Below are 13755 nucleotides of genomic sequence, written 5' to 3'. Positions count from 1 at the left end.
GGGGGGGGGGAGCGGTGTGCATGGACGTGTATATGTGAACCCCTCCATGTACTCTTTTTCTGTTCTGAAAAACAGCAAAACTATTGGATCTAGCCCTTTCACTCCAGATGCCGGCAGTCACACAGCAGGACAGCTCCAATATTACGTGCTATTTCACGAGCCCTCTCTTTCAGCATCCTGCTCAGGGACCTGACATTAGACAATGTCAATTAGTCGGGACTGGATGTCAGTGTCCACAGCTACGTGCTCAGATGGAAAGATCGTCTGAATGGCGTGGGGAGGATCTCTTTATTTCCTGCAGGGAGCTGCTTGGTTTCTTCTTCCCCCTTCAGCCTCCAGCTAACTTCCTCCAGAAGTATGTGAGCTATTCTTTCCATTCATACCATGTGAAAATTTTTTTTAAAAACTTCAATGATAGTTTTGTGCCTGGTGAGGCTAAGGGTTTTTTGTTTGTTTTTTTGACAGCTCCTAAATTCACAACAATCCAAAATAAAAAAGCATGTGAATCAAATAAATGTGCCCATAAAATTGTGATTCCCTCCTCCAGCTGCTGGAGAGATAACGGGTGTGTGGCTTGTGATTTCTTTCTCTCTGTGTCTCATAAATATGTTCTGGGCTATCAGCCTTAACCATTCTGACACAGGCCTACATTCTCACTCAGCCCATTTGTTCTCTCACCAACAAAAAACAAAAATATGCCCCTATTTTTAACTAAGCTGTGTCCTAACATTAAGAAAATAACCATTATAATAGCTACCATTTGTATAGTACCTGCAGGGTGCCAAGAATTGTCCTAAGTGCTTTACAAATATTTTCTCATTAAATCCTTACAACTACCCTTCCTAGTTGGTGCTACTTAAGGAAATAGGAGCAGAGAGAGGTTTAAGTGACTTGTCCAGGGTCCTGTAGTTAGAAATTTTCTGAGGCTGCAATTGAACTCAGGTTTTGCCAGCTTTAAGCCTGGCACTCTATCCCATGCATTACCTAACTGAGGAGGGTATTTGCATACACACATACTAGCTATGTGGTTCTGAGCAAGTTAGATAACTTTCTTCAGCTTCAGTTAGGAATTAAAAACAGCATCTGCTTCCCAGGGGTGTTGTCAGGATCAAATGAGTGGACCTATATAAAAACACTTGACCAATCTTTAAAACTATATAAATACTAGTTATTTTTTAGGCTATTGATTCCTCTTGCTGTGATTGTGGGTGGGGGGTGGGATGGCTGGGGAGCATTTTATAAATGGTACTTGATAGAAGTTGAGCTTGATTCCCTGCTGATTTTAAAGAGAGGGCTGAGGCACACTGCTGTTAGGATATGCCTGATAGCAGATTTGTTTATGTTTTCCTGCTCCATTCACATCTCTGATCACATATGGCGTAGTTTTTATTTTGACTCATTTTGATTTTTTTTAAAATTCCCCAATGTTTAAAAGAAGAGGCAATTTTAAAAATGACCTAAGCTTCAGATGAAATTTCTTGATAGGAAATCATGAATTGCCTGGGAGATCAGAGTGTTGGGCTGGGTAGTGGAAACGGGAAGCTGGGAGGCAAGAACAGAAAGTCTATTCTGACCTTTTTCACTGATCTTTCTGCTCAGACTCCTAGCTTCTAATAAGGATAACTAACATGCCTTTTTGCTCTAAGGTTTAAATAAGTTTTTTTTTTTAAATAAGGCATTTAAGGTCTTTAGTGAAAAGGAAGGTGACCAAACAGAAATAGTGATTAGCTGAGGACCTCTATTTTAACATATATTGAACTTTTACACTGTCTTAACCACATAGTGTAAATAATGTTATAAATATTATTTGTTTTTGTTTTTGCTTGATTTTGTTCTCTTGATTGGAACTGGATGGGTGGTACACATGTTGATCATAATTAGGCACTCTCCTGGAACACTCAGGATAAACTGCTAGTTACCACCATGGTTAGTTTGTAGTTCCTTCCTTTACATGCGAAAATCTACTTTTTCTAAATACACACATAGGATAGGATGGGATAGATTTCTGACTTTGTCTAGGCTCTCTCTTATGCCTGGAATGGTCCTAACCTCCATATTTTGCAATCCCTACTCCCTTTCAAAGCTTCAGCTCCTATATAAGATTTTCCCTGATTCCTCCAGTCATTAGTGCTTTCCCCACCCACAAGTAACTTTGCCTGGAATGTTTTTCCTCCTCATCTCCAACTTGTAGAGTCCTTGGCTTCCTATAAGACTCAGCTCAAATGCCACTTCCTAGGATCAGGGGGCCTTTCCCAGCTCCCAGAAATGTTAGTACCTTCCCTACTAAGTCTGCCTTTTTTCTACTCTGTATTTATATTGTATGTACTGATTTATATTGGTGCTCTTTTCCCGTTAGAATGCAAGTTTCTTGAAGGCAGGGACTCTTTTTGCCTTTTCTTCATATTCCCAGTGCTTCCTAGAACATAGTGAACATTTAATTAATGCTTTGTGATACATTGATTTCAATATATATGTGTGTGCATATAAAGTAAATAAAAATACAAAGTAATATTTGTGAGTATATGTATATATAGATAGTTAATACAATTATACACAAACATACATGTGATTAATATGTATGTATATATAAAGTAAATATAAATGCAAAGTAATATTTGTGTATATGTATATGATAGCCAACAAAATTATATATATTATTAATATATGTTTGTGTAATGTACATATAAACACAATATAATATTTGTGGGCATCTATATAATAGTTAACACAATTACATATAAAATATACATGGTTACATATATACACAGAATGAATAAAATATTTGTGTGCATATAAGTACACACAGATACATGTTCAGAACATTCACATATGTATATATTTATATCTGTATACACAAACATATGGAGTCAGTATGGCATAGCAAATGTAGATCTGTAAGGTATAGTTCAAATCCAGCATTTGACCCATATTGGCTGTGAGATCTTGAGCAAGTCACTTAATTTTCAATATCCCAAGGCAATTGGCAAAGACTATAAGTTGCAGAGTAGGTACCATTCTGCATTGTCAAGGGAATTTTCTCACTGGAAATACCTCATACCAATGATATCACAGGTCTGACCCAATACATGTGTGTGCATAGGTATATGTATACATATACACACATGTAATAATAAATATTTCATGTTCACTTGTGTATAATTTGTTCTACTCAATAGAATAGAAATTCCTTGAGGCCAAAAACTGTTTAGTTTTTTTTTCCTTGTATCCCTTATACCTAAGACAGTACCTGGCACACAGTAGTAGACACTCAATGAATTCTTGCTGAATGAATAAGTTTTATTACCTGAATATATACATATATATGTATATGTTCAATAGTACATTTTTATTTGCCTCTTTCTAGACTGTTCAAATGATATTATTTATATGTACATATTATAGTGAAATCACTTATAGTGAATTATAGTGAAATACATCAACTTAACCTGGAATTTTGTTTATAAATTAAAATAGCTTAAACTATATTCTCATTCTGATCCATTTGCTGGGGGGGGGGGGAACTGAAACATGAAGAGGGGAGGCTCCCATTCAGTTCAAGGCAAGGCCATGGAAGAGCTAACGATTATGAAATCCCATCTTTTGCTTCCAAGATCTGTTTTTAATAGCTTTTTTAATAGTGGGAATTCTATGGCCCTTTGAAAAACACTTCATTATTTTTGTTTTTTCCTCTCAGATTTGGAATAACTCTAGGTGAAGGACAGGAAGAAAGCCTGGAGAGGAACTGACAGAGAAACAAGAGAGAAAGAATGACATCAGTGTTGAATTAGGAATATCGAAACTGCCATATTCATTGAAAACCCATTTTCCAATGTAATGTGCCCTTTGTATTGGGTTCTCAGCCCATGGTCCCTGAATTTGGCTTTTAAAATTATTTTTATAATTGTATTTGAATGGAATGGTACCCTTTGTAATCCTATGTATTTTATTTTATTTCATGCATTACAAACATTATTATAAGGAGGTAGTTGGGCTTTACTAGACTGCCAAGGGGGTCCATGACACAACCCCTCCTCTCAAGTCTGTGTCAAGCAGGGTAAACAGGAAAAGCTCTTACCTTCTAGGAGCTTATAATCCGAAACAGACTGCCTTAGTTCAAATAAACAAAAAGTACATAAAGACAACACATTATTTGCAAGCAGTAAAGTAGGTGTATTTAGAAATTCCCCACAGAAATTCCCTTCAACCAGCAACTTGTCTCTGGTTTGGGCACCTAACACCTTTGTCAGTTTCCGTGAACTCAGCCCCGACTCTCAGTCAGAACATCTTTGGGTGTCTGCAGCTCCCCATTTGTTCATAGAGTCATAAGGTGAGAGCAGGGACAATTGTGGGTGTTACATATTTAGACAGGGTGGAGCCTGAAGAAAATCACCTCTCTTCCAGGAAAGGTTTCAATGGAGGAGGTGAGATTTCAGAAGGTGTTTGAATGAAAGGGAGGGAGCTTAATGAGTGAGAAGAGGAGGTTTCAGATGTAGAGTGTGGGAAGAGATTTGAAAGTAGGAGTGATGGGGTGGTTGGACCCCAGCCCAAAGACCATATCTCTGGCAATAAGCCATGAGTGGGCCACAGTAAAGCAAACCATCTCTCTCTATTACCAGAACAAACTGACCAATGTAGAATTTCCCTTGTATAAAGAGAACTATTTCATACTGACTCTCTCAGTTACTATATACATTCCAGAAGTTAAGATATACATCCAATCCCAAGGCTATCTCGTCTAACAGGACATTGGTAACAGACAAGACAGCTGTGACTGTTGGTCGACTGACTATTGCACGTCTAAAAACACATCGCTTAGTGGCCTTCCTGTGGGCTTCTCATAGTGAACTTTGGAAAAAATGCCTGGACACTAAGTACAAAAATAACATGTTCTTTTAAGAACTGACCACTCGGGCAGCAGCCATCAGGCAGGCTAGGCGCGAGGCAGGATGGGGGCCTACAAGTAATGCGGGTCCTGCTGCACGTGCGCTGCGCCCACCCGGCCCGACAAAGCCCGGCAGCTGGGCTACAAGGCTAAGCAAGGTTATGTCATCTACCGAATTCGTGTCCGCCGCTGGGGGCGAAAGCGCCGGGTCCCCAAGGGTGCCACCTACGGCAAACCTGTGCATCACGGAGTCAATCAGCTCGTTTGCCAGGAGCCTTCAGTCTGTGGCAGAAGAACGTGCTGGCCACCACTGTGGGGCCCTAAGAGTCTTGAACTCCTACTGGGTGGGTGAAGATTCAACCTACAAATCCTTTGAGGTTATTCTTATTGACCCATTCCATAAAGCTATCAGACGAAACCCCGACACTCGATGGATCACCACGCCAGTGCGCAAACACAGAGAGATGCGAGGGCTTACCTTAGCTGGCTGGAAGAGCCGGGGTCTTGGAAAGGGTCACAAATTTCCACCATACCATTGGAGGATCTCGTCATGCTGCTTGGAGAAGGTGCAATACTCTGCAACTACATCGATACGGCTAATTGGTGCACATTAGTTTGTAAACTTAAATGTTTAATAAACAACATTTATGACAAAAAAAAAAAAAGACTGACCACTGCTTAATCCCCTCTATTCCCTAATAGCATACTTGGCATACCATTCACTGAACTTTTTCTACATAAGCTTTAGTATCACCACCATTATGTTGTAAGTCCCCTAAAGAGCTCCTCCACTTTATAAGCATCATAATAAACTTTTGCCACTTGACTACAAGATAAGTTGAGTCTGTGAACTCTCTCTAGATGACACTATGACCCCAATAGTTTTGGGGTTCCCCAAACCTTGTCAGGAGTAGCATGACTCAATAGAGGGGTCATGGCAGTAAAGTGTCCATGTGGGTCTCAATAAAAGGGAATTATAATAATGTTAAAGAGTTGGGCAAGGGGGGTGGAGCCAAGATGGAGGAGTAGAAGGACAACCTTCCCAATCCATGTAAAAAGGGGACTCTAAACAAACTTTGGAGCTGCAGAACCCACAAAATGACACAGAGAAGCTAACCTCCCTCTGAGGACAGCCCGGCAGGCTGGCAGGAATCCAGCATAGCACTCTAGGAGCGCTGAGGCTTTAGCCCCAGGGTGGGCCTGACCAGCCCCTGGCCAAAGGGACTCCAGATCAGCAGCAGTTGTGGCTGTTTCCAGATTTATCAACACATAGATGCGAAGGACGAAGTGAGAAGTCAGTGCAGTCTGGACTTTGGGACCCAGTAAGTGGGAGTGCAAGGCTTTTACCCCTGGGGCAAAAAGCCCCTGAGACTCTCGGCACAGCCAGCCAGCGCCATGGTTAGGGGGACCAAGCACCAGTCTGAGGGGTAATCGCTCTTGCTTTAACCTGCTTGGATCTAGATTGCAATCTAGGGTGGAGGTCCTGGGGTTTGTGTCCAGCTTGCCAGAGCATGTGAAGACCTCAGATAAAGCACCCATCTAATACCTCTAGCAGCTGAGAAAACCCCAGCATTTGGAACAAAAGCTCCCCTGTCTGGTGGCAGAGTCCTACTGTGGCAACAAGCCCAAAAGTCAAGTAATTGAGTGGCAAAATGAGCAAGCAAAGGAAACAAAGCAGACAGAAGATTCCAACATTACACTCCTATTTTGGGGACAAAAAGGAGCAAAGCATGGAACAGGAGGAAAACAGTGAAGTCAGAATTCCTGCACCAAAAGCTTCAAAGGAAAATACAAGCTGGTTACAGGCCATAGAGGACCTTAAGAAGCAGATAAGAGAAGTGGAGGAAAAATTGGGAAGAGAAATGAGAACAATGCAAGAAAATTATGAAATGAGAGTCAACAGCCTGACTGAAGAAAATAATACCTTAAAAAACAGACTGACTCAAATGGCAAAGGAGGCTCAAAAAGGCAATGAGGAGAAGAATGCCTTAAAAAGCCAAATTTGCTAGATGAAAAAAGAATCTCAAAAGCTCAATGAGGAGAATCATGGCTTCAGAATTAGATTGGAGCAAATGGAAGCTAATGACTTTATGAGAAATCAAGATGCTGTTAAACAGATCCAAACAAATGAAAGAATAGAAGGCAATGTGAAATATCTCATTGGAAAAACCACTGACCTGGAAAATAGATCCAGGAGAGATAACTTAAAAATTATTGGACTACCTGAAAGCCATGACCAAAGTAAGAACCTAGAAATCATCCTCCAGGAAGTTCTCAAAGAAAACTGCCCTGATGTTTTAGTACCAGAGGGCAAAATAGAGGTTGAAAGAATCCACCGATCACCTCCTGAAAAAGATCCCCAAAAGAAAACTCCTAGGAATATTATAGCCATGTTCCGGAATTCCCAGATTAAGGAGAGAATATTACAAGCAGCCAGGAAGAAACAATTTGAATATTGTGAAAACACAATCAGAATAACCCAGGATCTGGTAGCTTCTACACTGAGGGATCGAAGGGCTTGGACTATGATATTCCAGAGGTCAAAAGAGTTGGGATTAAAACCAAGAGTCACCTACCCAGCAAAACTGAGTATTATGTTTCAGGGGAAAATATGGTCATTCAGTGGAATAGAGGACTTTCAAGCATTCTTGCTGAAAAAACCATTTGTTGAATTGAAAAGAGAAAATTTGACATTCAGATACAAGAAGCAAGAGAAGTATGAGAAGGTAAACAGGGAAAAGAAATCATAAGGAACTTGTCAAAGTTGAACTATTAACATTTCTACATGGAAAAACAATAATTGTAATTTATGAAATTTTTCTCAGTAGTTGAAGGGATTAGAAATATATATATACATATATATGTCTATATATGAGGGTATATGGGCATATGAATACATATGTGAATGTGTATATATATGTTTACAAGTATACATAGAGGGCACAGGACCAATTTAACAGGATGGGATGGTACTTAAAAGGTGAAATTAAGAGGTGAGAGAGGAATATAATGAGAGGAGATGGGGAGAGACAGATTGGGGTAAACTATCTCATACAGAAGAGGCAAGGGAAAAATGGCTTCAATGGAGGGGAAGAATAGGAAGGCAAAAGGGAATGGGTCGACCTTATTCCCATTGAATTTGGCTTGAGGAGGGAGTGAAATACACACTAAATAGGGTATCTCACCCTCCAGGAGAGTAGGGCGGGAAGGGGATGAGAGGGGGGATGATGAAAGGGAGGGCAGGCTGGGGGGGAGGGAAGTTGGAAGCACCCACTTTGAAAAGGGACAGGATCAAAGTAGAGAATAGAACAAGTGGGAGGTGGGATAGGAGGGGGGGAAATATAGTCAGTCTTTTACAATATATCTACTATGTTATTGTTTTGCATTAGCTACACATGTACATCCTATACTGAACTGCTTATCTTCCCAGTAAGGGTGGGTGACAAGGAAGAATGGGAATGAATCTGGAATTGAAAGTTTTAAAATCAAATATTCAAATATATATATATATATATGTATGTATATATGTGTGTGTATATATATATATATATACTATTATTAATACCATCTTACACGTAATTGGGAAATAAGATATACAGGCACTGAGGCATAGAGATTCACTGGAAAAGTCGAAAGGGGTATGGGAGAAAATATGGGAGAGAACAGATTGGAGGAGGGGATATCCTTTGGGACTGCTATTTTGGGGCGGTGGGTAGGGGAAAAACGGGGAGAAAATTTGTAACTCAAAATCTGGCAGAAATGAATGATGTAAATCAGAAGTTAATAAAGCATTTAAAAAAAGAGTTGGGACACCAAGCAAAAGGTACAGAAATGGGTCTTTTATGATAATAATAAAAATATATAATAATTTGATAACAATGTAACAATAATCTAGTTATTATTATTAACTTTAAAATGAATATTATAAAATGAACAGATGGTATTCTTTGTTAATGGTAAAATGAATGCATAGGGTCCATCTATTTCTACTCTTCAGGCATCAAATGCAGAAGTTTGCTTAGATTATATTTACACTTTCAAGGAGCAGGGGATTATAATAATTTTGGTTAATAAGATGAGAACAATCAAGAAGTTAAGATGACTCATCTTCCTGTGTTCAAATCTGACTTCAGACATTTAGTAGCTGAATGACACTGGTAAAGTCACTTAGCCCTGCTTGCCTCAGTTCTTCATGTGTAAAATGATCTGAAGAAGGAAATGGCAAACCACTCCAGTATCTTTGTCAAGAAAATGCCAAATGGGATCACGAAGAATCAGACACAACTGAAATGACTGAACAACAATGACAATAAGACAAAGTAGCGAAGAACTTTATAGTGAAGGATAAGGATGAGAAGGATTGACAGGATCAAAATGATTGGAGAAAGTAATTTGGCAGTAGCTTTGTAACAAAATGGGTACCTCCCAGACAAGCCTTGTACAGAATGCTGCTGACTTAGGGAGGTTCTCCTCTAAAGACCACATCCCTAGAAACCACGACTTTTCTCTACTTCCCTTGTCCCTCCCTTCACTCTACACTTTCTACTGTAGCATGGGATAACTCTTGCTATCCAGGAATCTCAAGCTATAAAAATCTAGACAAATTAGGTCAATCAGAGGTAGACGGCAATGCATATTCATGTAGCTTGGCATAAGTTTAAAACAAGAATCCGTCTTTTAAGTCTCCCATTTTCACTGCCCTTCTAGTCAGTTGGTTTCTCTTTTAGTATCATCCCTGGAGGGTTCACTGTCTTTTCTGGCTGGTTTTCTCTCTTCCTACCAACTAAGCCAGGATCAAGTTTTTTTTGTTGTTTGTTTGTTAGTCCCTTTGGGATCTTGGTGGATTAAGATTCTTTTCTGTCTTGCCCCAATTTCATTCCCTTTGGTTTCAATTCAATTTAATTCAGTTCAGTGGAATTCAACATCCATGTGACTATTGTGTGACTACCGTGTACAAGACACTATCCTGGGCATTAGTGGAGACAAAAGTGAAACAAACACGATATGATCACTGCCTTCAAGGAATCACGGGGTGATGGTGGTGGTGGATGAGAGGTATACACAAAGAAACAATGGAAAGTGAGGTACAAAATGCAAGAGGAGAGGTACAAAGTGCCGTATGAGTCCATGAGAGGGATGGAGGAATCGTTTTGGGCTGGGTGTATCAGAGCACCATTTGTGTTGTACCTTGAAGTATGGGTAGGTATGAGGTTGACATCTCTTTCCTTACAATGACCTGAACACTAATTCAGTGGCATCCAATTTGTCTCACCTCTTCTCTGGTAGTAGATTTAGTTTATTTTAGTCTATTGTTCTATTCAAACTGTACTAATTGTTCCTAAGATTTGGCGTTCCATCTTTCACCTCTGTATATTTACAGAAGCTGACTCCCATGCCTGGAATGCATAACGTTTTCATCTCTACCTGTTAAAGTCCTTATCTTACCAGTGTGCTGATATGGGAATACCTTTTATGAAGGAAGCCAAGGCCTCCATGAAAGCTTGCTTTCCCAGAATGCCACAAGTCAGAGGGTATAATTAGAAAACACTAGGAAAAATAATCCCTGAGAGGAGAAAAGTAAGACAAGGGTAAGGGTGTTGATAGTCATGACACCTTTGAGGAATGTGAACCTGGCTAGATCTATGATCTCTTCAATCCTGCAATTTCTCTCCTTTCTTTAATTCTCCAGGATTCACAGCAGAGGTGGCAGTTTTGTGCTTATGAAGATGGAGTTTCCACTGTGTTATGACCTTCCCATTGCCAAAGAGGGAAAAATGCCACAAGGGAATACAGAAATGTCTTTGTGTGTGAGAGAGGCTCACAGCAGAGCCCAAAATACTTGCCATATGCAAATCTTCCTCTGCACTCCTTGAGAGCCAGTGGGTCAGGCTACACTAACATACCATCAGCAGAAATAAGAGGGATCCCTGAGCTAAAGTAGAAGCGAGGGTGCTTCAACAAACCTGTGACCAATGTATTTAGTGCAGAGCTCCAGAAGGTCAGGGGTTGAGACTGGCACAGGCCAAGTGTCCAGTGAGTGAATAGGATGCCCAGGAGATGCAAGAATGAGAGGCATCAACACTGCCTTCCTCAAGGTCTCAGTTCTATTCATTCTACCATGATTTCCCCTGTTGGTACTGTGTTTGTTCATGGGGAGATAGAGACAGACTATCTAAGGTTGGAGGGGTTCTTCTATATGCATTCCCCTTGCTAATTAGGATTAATTACAAGTCCCATTTCTATTTTTTAGGTGTTGGAACAAATATATTTTACATCCAACTGTTTATTAGGAGTTTTTTGGTTACAGGTTAGGACAGAATAGCCCCAAAGGAAAAGTCCAGAAATGATCTAAATTCAGATGTTCCAAGAGATGACTTCTGGATGCAAACAAGCATAAACAATACTGATCTCATTAGAGGGAAGCCTACCTTGGAATCCTCCTGTCCATCATGTCCAAGTAGAGGGATCTAGATTCCCTAATTGATATATAGGTTATATATTCCTTCAAGGCTGAACTCAAGTCCCACCTCCCCAGATCTGCCTAGTGTAGTGGTGGGTGCTCTGTTGCTTCTAAAATTACCTATTTTCCTAGATACATACTTCAGCCTAGTAGGAGGCAACCTCCTTGAAAGCAAAAACTGACTGTCCCAGTTTTGTCTTTGTATCTTCAGTATTGCATCTCTCTAGGACGGACCCTGGTCCCTTCTCCTTCTACACTAGTGTAATCTTACTAGCTTTTCCTCAAGTGGTGCCGTACTTATTCTTCCATTCAGGTTTCACAATTTGAAGTAAACACTATGGGAGGCCTTATATGAGTGGGACAGATATGATGACATATAAACACAAAGCTTTAAGCATATTAATGTCATAAGGAAATGAAGAAAACTGGGACATCTAAGGGAGGGATGTGTGGCTTGCACACTTGTATTGAATTGAATTAAACTGAATATGTCCTGAGTTCTCTCTTTCCATTCTATCATAAAATCATAGAATTATAGAAGGGGGAAGGGGGACTTTGGAAATCATGTAGTCTGCTGTTCTATTTTATAGTGCTCAGGTGTGACCTTGCCTAAAGTCACACAGCAAATTAGTGGCAAAGCCAAGACCAGAACCAAAGTCTCCTTACTTCAGGTAGAATGTCATGGTACCACACTTCTTCTATTTCTCTAAAAGCCCCAGGCTGCTTTACAATGCCACCTCCCAGTGTCACGGAGCTCACGTCCACCAGGTACACATTAGCATGTACTTAAAACACCAACAACACAAACCCTTGTTCAACCCACACATCCCTCCCTTAGATGGCCCAGTTTTCTTCCTTTCCTTATGACAGTAATATACTTAAAGCCTTGTGTTTATACTTCATCATATCTGCCCCACTCATATAAAGTCTCCCATAAGTACACAATGATTCAGAGATTCAGTGTTTGTGTTTACGACAAGTTGTAAAGCCTGAATGGAAGAATAAGTGTGGCACCACTTGAAGGAAATCTAGTAAGAAGATTACACTAGTCTAGAAGGAGAAGGGACCAGGGTCTGTCCTAGAAAGATGCAAAAGGGAAAAAAAGAGGTGATTCTCCAAGAGATTGAAAAGAAACATAGGGCAGGAGAGAGACACTGTGAGGTATCTCTATTGGGACACCAGTGTTGAGGTCATATTGTTGCTTACTCTGAGAGTTTACTATAAGAGAGGATTATTGAAATTTGATCCTATGCCTCTGTCAGTGACTGTCCCTTTCTTTTTCCCCACCTTTTGGCTAAACTTCTAGAAAAGCTGGTCTAAACCCACTATTTTTACACCCTCTTCTGCCTTTTTCAGTGTTTCCTCCCCATACCATTTTAATTGCCCTCTCTAAAGTCATCAGTAATTTCATACTAGATAAACTAAATGATCTCATCTTAACTCTCCTCTTTCTCTTTATTGATTTTATCCTTCAGCATTGATCACTGACTCTGCCTGGATGCTCTCTCTAACTCCAGGTTTTAAGACACTACGTCCTATTCTTTCACCTCATACTTCTTTCTAACTATTCCTTTTTTAGTGCTGGTTCTTTATTTTTTTTTCACTAGCCCAGTTACAGTGAAACATCTCCCAAAACACAGTCCTAAGCTCCTCTCCTTTTCTTCCCCAATCTTTAGCTGCCATTTGCATTCAGATGACTCTCAAGCCTATATTTCAAGTATTCTTTCCAGTCATAAGATCATAGATTAGGAATTGGCCAAGTCTTTAGAGGTTCACTAGTTCAATCTCATCATTTTAGAGATAAGGAAATTGAGGCCCATGGAGATTAAGTAATTTGCCCAAGGTCTCACAGCCAGTAAGAAGCAGAGGTGGGGTTTGGAACAAAGTTCACTTATTCTAGACCCAAGACTTTTTCCCATTATCTCGAGCTGCTTCTCCAGCACACACATCCATTTAGATATCCTGCCAATACCTAAAACAAGATATAAGAAATAGCACTTATAATATCCTCAGGTGAACTTTTTCCCTCCCAATTTCCCCATTATTATTTTCCCCCAATTTTTCCTTTTATTATTGTTATAGATACCATTATTCTCCTAATTCCCCAAGATGCAATAGCAGATTCATCTTCAATGCTCACCTCATCAATTTCCATTCGCTTTCAAATTAAATTCTCTCTATTTCCTTTAGGCTGGTGCTAGGCAAAGTCACACTGTCTGTAGCATTGTTTATAGCTGAGTTTTGGTTGGGAGAAAAAGGGCAACAATCCAGTGATTGTCTTTGTCGTATTCGATTCAATTCAATTGAATATGTCCTGGGTGGTTTTGAACATAGAATCCTGTCCTGAAATCAATAAGCCTGAGCTAGAGCAGAAGAAGAAGAGTGAGGGAGGGTCAGAGAGAGGAGAATAAAG

General features: G+C 40.0%; 1 long non-coding RNA gene and 1 pseudogene across 3 annotated transcripts in view; both read left to right on the top strand.

Annotated features, from left to right (window-relative positions):
* The window catches only part of LOC138155470 (uncharacterized), a 440018-nt gene extending 436097 nt beyond the window's left edge, over positions 1-3921 (top strand). For all 3 annotated transcript variants that reach the window (XR_011166834.1, XR_011166835.1, XR_011166836.1), the window contains 2 exons: positions 76-355; positions 3695-3921. This is a non-coding gene — a long non-coding RNA (uncharacterized lncRNA). The remainder of the gene's footprint in view (positions 1-75; positions 356-3694) is intronic.
* A 1043-nt stretch (positions 3922-4964) lies between these two features.
* On the top strand, positions 4965-5547 carry LOC138155135 (large ribosomal subunit protein eL15-like; annotated as a pseudogene).
* Positions 5548-13755: the final 8208 nt, after the last annotated feature.

The sequence above is a fragment of the Petaurus breviceps genome, unplaced genomic scaffold (genome assembly GCF_028583685.1).
Source record: "Petaurus breviceps papuanus isolate PSGF00001 unplaced genomic scaffold, PetGlider_PUasm1.0 91133, whole genome shotgun sequence".
Lineage (NCBI taxonomy): Eukaryota > Metazoa > Chordata > Mammalia > Diprotodontia > Petauridae > Petaurus > Petaurus breviceps.
This window is presented reverse-complemented; position numbering and strand designations above follow the sequence as displayed.